Genomic DNA, 10,128 nt, shown 5'->3' with positions numbered 1-10,128 from the left:
AGCCAATACTCCAGCTGCAGTGCAGGAAGGAGAGAGCCATGCAAATTGTCATCTACAGAAAGAGCATCCCAACTAGGGTGACAGTAAGACAGTAAGCCCTGTGNGAAGGGTCCAGGTCTNGAGAACTNACTGGAGCTTCCCGAGGCAGGTGTCCGAGAAGCAGGCAATTAACATTCCATGGGCTCAGCTGTTGCTATTCCTTCCCTCATCAGTATACACTGAGAAAGAAGACAGGGCCCACCGAGGGTGTTGAAGTCAGCCTCTGATGCTAAAGCTCAGCCAGCAGGTGTGGAAGAACTTCATGGATGAACTGGGAAGCTGCCTTCCTAGTCCCTAGGCCAAATTCACAGAAAAGAGTAGGGCTGCCCTAAGCAGAAACTGGTAGAGAGGGGAGTGTCAAAGGATTTAGGGGTAAGTCCAGAAGTGCCACTGAAGATCTCATGATGGGCCTGAAGACCAGTGACATTGCTGAGCTGGCCACATAAGTCAGCCCAGTCCAGAGCTTTAGTCTGCATGTCTGATTTTGTCTGCATGACTGATGTGCTGCAGTCCTTTGTAGATAAGCTGCTGATAATCTCTCCTCCCTGTAGGCCCTGCTGTCCCTGGAATCCAAGCAGACTGCAGAGTTTTTAAAACAAGGACTCCTTGTGCCTTCAGACTGTGACACCTAGCAGATTCAACATGAGATAGACCACAATTAAGGCAAATATGCCAGGCTTCATAAAGCTTTGGGTTACTTTGTGGGCTCAAGTGACTCCAAAGTGCATGCTCTGATTGGAAGCATTGAGCTGTCTTCTGTTTTGTGAGAGTGACAATCTATGAGCAGCTTCAACACCACCTTAGAAGGTGGCTTCATTTTGATGGGCTTCTCAGACTGACCTCATCTGGAACATATCTTTTTTGTCTTCATTTCAATGTTCTACTTCCTAACCATCTTTGGCAACTTCACCATCATCACAATCTCACGAATGGATCTTCGACTACAAACACCAATGTACTTCTTCTTTAACAACCTCTTTCCTGGACCTCTGCTACACCACCAGCATTGTACCTCAGCTTCTTGTCAATATTTCTGGAATTGACAAGACCATGAGCTATGTTGGGTGTATGACCCAGTTCTTCATAGTGCTCTTACTGGGTGGAACTGAGTGTATGCTCCTTGTGGTGATGGCTTTCGACCGTTACGTCGCTGTGTGTCGTCCACTACACTACACAAGCATTATGCACCCCCTTCTCTGCCATGCACTGGCCATCTCCTCCTGGGTGGGAGGCCTTGTGAACTCTCTGACTCAGACAAGCCTCATGACCATACCTCTCTGTGGCTATCACCTGAACCACTTCTTCTGTGAGATGCTTGTTCTCCTGAAACTGGCTTGTGAAGACACAGGGGGACCAGAGACCTATTTGTTTGTGGCTGGAGCTGTAATTTTGGTCTGTCCTGTAGCACTAATTCTAGGCACCTATGCACACATTGCTCATGCAGTGTTGAAGATCAAGTCAAGAGCTGGGCGCAGAAAGGCTCTGGGGACTTGTGGGTCCCACCTTACTGTGGTTTTTCTTTTTTATGGCTCAGCCTTGTACACGTATCTCCAACCTGTCCACGTGTATTCCGGGAGTGAAGGGAAGTTTGCTGCCCTCTTTTGTACTATCATTACTCCAATGCTGAACCCTCTGATTTATACCCTAAGAAACAAGGATGTGAAGGAGGCTCTATGCAAGGTACTAGGGAGAGATACAAGCACAACATAGGAAGGGAACAGAAGTTTATACAAATATTGTCTAATATTTCTCATATGACAAAACTCATCTTGCCTAGAGAGACCTATTATTCTCCAGAAGATATCCCTCAGTAGGCATCAGGATTGTACTTCTTACTTATCTGAAAATTAAAACACTTCTAGACCCTCACGAAATAGCTATTAAGGGTTGCTTTGTGTCATAACGTCTCCAAGGAATGAGTTTGGGAGAGAGGTATAGCGATTCTCCATAGGAGAATGGACATGGACTCTAAGTATAATTGAGAGGGAGAGAATGTAGGTGGTTGGTCTGGTGCTGCTTGTATTCAAATGTCAAATTCTGTATCCCAACACATGATTGCTCCAAGATGAGCAGACCTTCATGTATACCAGCTTTTGTTGTGAACCTTGCCCCCCCAAGTTATCCATGATTGGTTAATAAAGATGCCTACAACCTGGAGTCGGCAGAAGAGAAAGGGCAGAGCAAACGTTCCTGGGCTTGGAATCTTAGGCAGAGATCATAAGAAGGAGAGAAGAGGAAGAAGAAGTTAATTTGTGTAGGTAGATCATGAGTGTGTGGCCATTAGGGCCAGGCTATTGGAGTAGGAGCAGCCCAGGTGGAACATGGCAAGTGATATCTCAAGGTTATTAACAGGGAAGTAGAAAAAATAGCATAGAAGGTAGACATCTCCCCAGATCTAGTGCTTTAAGGCTTATTATAAATATAAAGGTTTTTGTGTCTTTTATTTTGGGAATTATGTGGTTATAGAGGCATTTTAAAAACCCAAATAATATTTACACAAAAAGAGAAGGCTAAACTCAGAATAAAAACACCATACCCAAGTCAATATTCACAATGTGGTGCCAGGTAGAAGGCATTGTTTCAAAGGCAAAAGCCAAGAGTTCATACATTTCTCCTAAGTAGTTCTGACCCTGGCCATGTATTCTCACATCTCTAAGCCCATTTCTGATACAATGGTTGCAATTCTATGATGTGTGTGGCAATTAAGGCAACAGGAACAGAAATATTTCATGGATCACATCAAATTTCAGATATGATCTATTTTAACAATGTGGAAATGAAGAGGAAATCATGAGGGCTTCCCTGGTTAAAGGATGATATTCACATGCCATTGCCTGCAGCAAGATTTACGCTTGGGTCACTTTATAGGAGACTTCTTTTCTGATAGCTTTTTGATGCCAGGCATTGTTCTAGGGACTGGAACTGTAAACTTGTGCAAGAGAAGGCAATTGGTTGATCTGGTTTTACTCACAGAAGCTTGAGAATTGTCCTTTTTGACAAGAATGAATGCTGTGTGAAAGGCTAAAAAATCATAATAAATCTGCGGTGGAGGTACAAATAGGATGTAAAGTAAATAAATAAGTAATTAATGAGGGAAAGGTCCCCGGAAAGGTAGATATTGTGATACTAAAGATGGAAGGAAAAAGCAAAGCTACACAGAACATAGTTGTTTATCATCTCTCTCTCTCTCTCTCTCTCTCTCTCTCTCTCTCTCTCTCTCTCTCTATCTATTTTACTTATCCACTTTATATCCTGCTCACTGCCCCACTCTTGGTCACCCCCTCCCACAATGCTTCCCCTATCCCTTAACCCCTTATTTTCTGAGTGAGTGGGGGTCCTCTATGTGTCATCCCACCCTGGCATTTCAAGTCCCTGTGAGGCTAAGCGCTTCCTTTCCCACTGAGGCCAGACAATGCAGCCCAGCTAGAAGAACATATCCCACAAACAAGGAGCAACTTTTGGGATGGCCCCCATTACATAGAACATCTTTAAGCTCTCTGTCTAGGTCTGAGGAAATGAAACAGAATCAGATGTGAACCCCTGAGTATAGGCACTTGAAAAAAAATATTTAAAGTGAGGTTGGCGGTAAACGTTTTATAATTAAAAGGTATTAGCTAAGACTTTATTAAATTGATTTTATGATATAGTCATCCATTACTGTATAAACTATGACAATTTAACTGCACATATAATCTAATAAACATTCAATATCATTTTGAAAATAAAGGAAGGAAGACAGAAAGAACATAGGTGAGAAAATGAGACAGAGACTTTGCTGAACAGTGTTTGACTTCTATGCAGGAGAATCACTAGATGACAAAATTCCTAGAAGGAATGGTTTTCTTGTTTCATCTAACAATGTCCCCTGCTACAAGCTTCTCCTATCTTAATCTTGAATTTCGCTAAAATCAGCACAAGAAGACACTGTTGATCTGTGCTGAGGTCTGGGCAGTCTACATCAAAAACATTGGTAATAAACTTAAATAAGCAAGTAAAATACCTCTGTTCTGACAACCACAACATACAATTTTCTTTAGACTTTAGCCCAGGAAACAGTCACCACAGATAAGCAGCTCTGCGTAACCCATGTTTCTTTAGTATATTAAAAGCTGTTTGTAATTTATCTTTTTATTTGTTGAGGAAAGCAATGGATGCAACTTAAAATCCTCCTGTAAAGCACAACAAGCCAGATTCAGAAAGACACATTTAATATTTTACCTCATTTATAGAATCCAGATTTAAAATTACATGCATGTATGTGCAGTTCATAAAACTATGAGAAAGGGGAAATATATTAATGGTAAAGGTTAGTTTTCCTATCCATTTGACACAAGCTAGAGTCATCTACAAAGAGAAGATCTCATTTGAGAAAATATCTCTATTAGATTGTCTAGGCAAGCCTGTGGGACATTTTTTAAGATTGACATAGGTGATCAAGTCCACTGTAGGTGGTGCCACCCCTGGGTGGCTCTATGTTGTATAAGAAAGCAAACTGAGCAAGCTAAGAGGAGCAAGCCAGTAAGAAGCACTTCTCCATGGCCTCTGCTTCAGGTCCTGCCTCGAGTTCCTGCCCTGAATTCTCTGAATGATAGGCTATAAGCTATAAAATCAAATAAACTCTTTCCTCCCAAGTTAATTTTGGTCATGGCCATTATCACAGAAATAGAAAGCAAACTAGGATATTACTGGAGAAGGTAAAGGGATACATGCAGTCAGGAAACGGAAGGAAGGGCTAGAGGAAGAAAGTGAACTATCAAGGGATGATTGAGGATTGAAAATAGCAATGGGGAGGGAGAAAAATAAGAGCAAAGTATAAAGTACTTATGTATGAAGATCTAATGATGAAACCTATTACTTTGTATTCTACTTTTAAAGTTAATAAATGTGGATAAAATCCAAAGGCAACAAGGGAAGAAAGGGAGGCAGAAAGGGAGAGAGGGAAGGAAATGAATGCATTCTAACTCATATAAAGGAAACTAAGATCAGCTGGATCAATGGAATAACTTCTGGGCATCATATGAAGACTCCGTGTAAAGGAAGGCAGCTGTAGTTTGCTGAACAAGTCAGGCTTCATGTGCAACATGGCATTTGGTCTGTCTGGCAAAGGGTGAGTAGGGGTCAACGTAGAGAAGCAGATGGAATCTTGGACTGCAGAATCACACAGCAAGTAAGCTGTTATCCTAAGAATACACACTGGGTCACACAAGCTTAACAGAGGCCAGGGGAATAGAGAGTACTGAGGACTGAAAGTCATATCTTGGAGTCAGTCAAGTTCATTGTAATTGCCACAGTGAGGCCCTAGGTCTCCAAGGTCATGCCTTGTAAGCCACTGATTCTCCACTGTTTCTATGGGGTTGGGGCTATAACTCAGTGGTAGAGTGCTTACTTTAATATGCAGGAAATCCTGGGCTCAAAGCCCAAGAAGGCTTGTGAGTTCTCTCAGGATAGAATTTGTGTCAGCAGCTTTAGTTTTGGGTGGGGAGTTGGTAACACACCAGCTACTTCTTGGACTCAAAGGGTCAAGGTAAAAGGGGACAGTCTCACCTCCTAGGCTTGGAGACTCAATACTGTCCACTATATATGCTATCATGACTTCCAAGAGACAGGACCATTGACCTAAGCCCTTCCCACTATAGAACCAAAGTGGGAAGTATCTATCAGACGTCACAAGTTGCCACCAGTCTCTAGTGAACCTTTCCTCTCCTTTGAAGCCAGTAAAACAGAGAGAGAGAAAGGCAGGAGATTTGTCCTTGAACTCCAGGTCAGTGGGGCTTGGGTGAGATACTCACATTCACACTTAAAGGGGAAATACTCCACTAAGAACTAGCACTAGACTCCACCGTGTTGGGCCATTATTCTGGTAGCAAAGAACATTAAATTAATGTAAAAACATGTTATCTCTCGTGAACTCTTACATTCTCTGTCATCTAAGAATGCTGCTCTGTTACACATCTGGTCTAAAAATTCTAGTCTGAATCTCTATCTCTGCAATTCATAAAATTAATTAACTACAATTTAAAACATAAACAGTAAGGCTCTTATAGACATAGTAAGTTGCAAGCATCACTGAGGACCAAAGGATAGAAGCGCAGTCAGAGTTGTGGAAACAAACCAAGAATTTCTCGGAGGGGTACACACAGAGGTACCCATCACAGATGGTGACTGTGTTCTGTGTGCAGTTCATGAAAATTTACTCTTTGAAGCTCAACTAAACTGACTATGAACAATCAATGGTTTGGGAATTTATACTGAATATTTATTCTTGCACATTTGATAAAGAGCCTTGTAGATTTTCTGGAAAGCTTGTGGAACAAAAATGCAATAGTGTTCTGTGTCCATCATGAAGAGATGGGGCTGATCAGGGTACAAGTGGGCATCTGCATGTATCTGCAAAGGCATGGGATAGAGGATTGACAGAACAACAACACTTTGGTGCCTCTTTGGTTTTGATACTGACATTAATGTCCCAACACCACATGTGAATGTCTTGATGAAAAAAGTGAAAGTAGACTTGATTCTAACAGGACACACTCCTGACAGTGATTAGGGACGAGATAGTAGGATCTTTTTCTTTGTTAAGAAATAAACTCTATGGCTTGAATGTGGTTCCATTATAACCATGCAAGATCATCAAAACAGTGTCCTAGGAAGAAGGATTGAATCTTATATACTGTCAACAACAAATGATCAAAAGTTCATTATTTATAAAGATAACTCATAGACATAGAGACACATACACTTTGAGGAATACAGATAAAAACTGATCTTTACATTTATTAAAAAAAAAGAACAAATATGGAAGAATCAAAATGCTGTGCACACTGGAGATTAGGAGAAGGAGTTCAAAGTTTAGCATATTGTTGACATTAGAAAAGTAAAGACCATGGCAGGGTGAGATGTCATACCCCCTACTAACACAAACCTTCACCTAATCAGAAATATTTTTATAAAATCTGAAGGGCACGCCCAATGAGTGTGAAACTCTGAGTGTCATGAACGCGGCTCTCTTCCCAAGCAGTCTGCTTTTAGAACCCTTTGTTTCTTTTCAGGTTTTCTTCTTTGCCAGTCACAATCTTTCTTCCTGTAAATCTGACCCCTGGTCTGAATGTTGGCTTTAGCAAGATCCTCATCTCTAACCTAGGACCTGTCTTTGAAAACAAACACAAGCCAGCATCTCTCTCTATTCTCTTTTCTGATCTAAAGCCTCATTAGGATGTTTACAGATGACTGACCAGTTCTGTTGTCTTCTGAATGTGTGTATACAGTCAATGGTGTGATCCGAATCTATAGCCAGGAACATGTTATTAGTCTGTATTTCTTCTGACCAATGCAGACGCTCAGGGTCTCTCTATTTTGATAATTTTCTAAATTTCAGTGCATGGTGGTGGGAGGAAACATAGTTCATGTCATTAGGATCCAGGATGCCTGCCTCATCTCATTTTGTGCTTTCAATGAGATAACAAGTTTCACTAACAGGGCCAGGCTTGGTGGCACACCTTTAATCCCAGCATTAGAAAGCCAGAGACAGGCAGATCTCCTGAGTTTGAGGCCAGCTTGGTCTACGTGGCAATTTCCAGGACACCCAAGGCTACACAGCGAGACAATTTCATCAACAGAAAAGGAAGTCGATATAGTTAAGCAGTTGAGTCTGGAGAAGTACGAATGTGGGTGAATGTCCACACCATAAATACTTTCCTTAGTGTCTGGAAGCGGATTGTTTGGAAGGAGTTGATCTACATGAACCTCCATAAACACCTTTCACCCACATGCACTGGGCTCCCATGAGGACTCCATGCTGATCAGTTCCAGGAGTATGATGGTGGTCTACCTGGATTCTGAAACAAAGGAATAGAAATAATGCATGGGCCAAACCAGAGGTTTAGTTATGATCCATGGAAAAGAGGAGATACAGCTGTTCTTAAACAACGGAACGAATTCCCAGGGATATTTTCTTCCTGTGATTAGCACATATGGTGGGCACAAATCAGTCCTTAGTACTGACCACAGGAAGGGTGAAGAAAATAATCTACAAGGCATTAATTAGCAAGGAGTGCCAACCAGAGGAACTATGTAATCCTAAGTAATGGATCCATAGGCTGTGTAAGGGTTGCAAGGTGAGCANTGTCAGACACAGGGGGTCTCTGGTTCAGTGTTCCAGGTGGGCATTGATGCTGTGCTTCTGCAGACCAACCCAACCCCCACAGAGCCTTGGCAACTGGAAAACACAGCACATCTTCTCAAGCCACAAACCCAGAAATCAAAGTCTCATTTAGACAGGAAAAGGAGCCATTTGATGGGGCAGAGAAAGAAAACACCTTGAGCTTGAGGTTGTGTAGCTTCAGGTTGTGTCTTTGCATATAGCATTCCAGAATAAGACACTAGATACTCAGGAAGCAGGACAATGCCTTTGTCCCACAAAGCAAGACGGAACCAGCTTCAAGGATTCATGCCTCTCTAAGAATCTGTCCAACAGTTGCTGCAGAATGAGGCTGTAGGCTCAGTGACTTTATCCCTCTGTGCTCTTCTGTGCCAGCTGTTGTTCTAGACAGAGAATGAAACTAATTCTGTGAAAGACAGGGCTACCACCATACCCATCTGATTAGTCAGGGAGTTGCATTTTGTGAGAAATAGGTGCAAACAACATGCTGGAGCAAAGAAATAGGAAGAGCCCCATAAAAGAAGGAAATAGGGGCTAGAGATACAAAGGAAAGTCTATGGGTGAGGAAATAAGGCAAATGACTCATTGAACAAACTCTTGCAGGGAATGGTCTTCAGGGTTCATTGTAAACTGAAAAGGCCAGATTCTCTCACAGGAGCACTGCCCTACTTAACTTTGAATTTAGCTATATTCCCTGCTATTCATTGAAAACACTGCTGACTCTTGTTAAGTCTTAAGTTTTTACATCTTTACATCTTGTCTTATAGATGGTTCTTATAGATGGTTGTCAGGGTTACAGGTTTCTTCCCCCTCCCCACTCTACATTTATCCAACTGAGGTTTTGAATCACAGCTCAATTTTCCTTTATTCTGTTTTATCTATTACCTATTGATGACTATTTCAATCTAGTTTTCTCAAGGCCAAATTATTTGGGTTATGATTCTAACATATGCATGTCACATAATTAGAAGCCCAATTTACTGTTGTAAATGTAGTATTTCTACATGTGGTTTCGAAAATTATGACTAAAACTATAGTTCATGAATGTCTAAATTATTGTGTCACCAGCTGAGATATACTGTTATTTGTTAATTTCCCCTGAGAATATTCCTATATTCCTGAGATACTTATATGTACTATGTATTTTAGTCTATTATTAAAATATGAAATACATACATTCATTTAACAACATTGGTGGGGTTTATTTGGAATTATTTTCTTGTTGCTATTGTTGTTATTTTTCCATGTAGGGCAACAGAGTCTCACTGTGCAGCCCAGGGTGGCATGTTCTTCTTGTTTCAACCTTCAAAATTAGAGGATTTCACACTGTGTAAACAACCTTTAATGCCAACCAAAAGCTTATCAAATTCTGGGTATGATGATGGACACCTTTAATCCTAGCACTTGAGAGACAGAGACAGATAGATTTCTGTAAGTTTAAAGCCAGCCTGATCTATATAGAAAGTTCTAGGCTAGCCAGGGCTACATAATGAAACTGTCTTGAAAGAGAAGCATATCAAATGATTATTTCTTTGTTTTGCTCCTAAATACATAAACCAGAAGCAAACTTTCAGAGCAGGTGACAGATGAACAGCATAACCGAACTGATCTGGGAGGATTTATCTATAATGGTGCAAGATCTGACTTGGATAAAACTTGTTATGACATGTACATAATTTATCTTATATAAATATGTATATAGCATAAGTCTCACAGTGGACAATTTTACTCTTTTCCATGAGGAGAAATCAAACATCTTGTTGAAATAATTGATTCAGTTCTTGGGTGTCTGTCATTACATTCCAGTTCAGTAAACTCATCACAAAGCATCAGGGATCAGTGTGCCAGAAATTATTCACACTAAGCATAGATAGAAATCTCTTCATCCATGCTCTACTTGTTTCCTTGGTTGTATGGGTGGTTGATTTAGG

At 41.0% G+C, this 10,128-nt stretch overlaps 1 pseudogene; it reads left to right on the top strand.

Annotated features, from left to right (window-relative positions):
• Positions 1-595: 595 nt before the first annotated feature.
• Positions 596-2,547, top strand: LOC110305525 (annotated as a pseudogene).
• Positions 2,548-10,128: the final 7,581 nt, after the last annotated feature.

Source organism: Mus caroli, chromosome 11 (genome assembly GCF_900094665.2).
Source record: "Mus caroli chromosome 11, CAROLI_EIJ_v1.1, whole genome shotgun sequence".
Taxonomy (NCBI): domain Eukaryota; kingdom Metazoa; phylum Chordata; class Mammalia; order Rodentia; family Muridae; genus Mus; species Mus caroli.
Note: the sequence above shows the minus strand (reverse complement) of the source record. Positions and strands in the feature narration are given on the sequence as shown.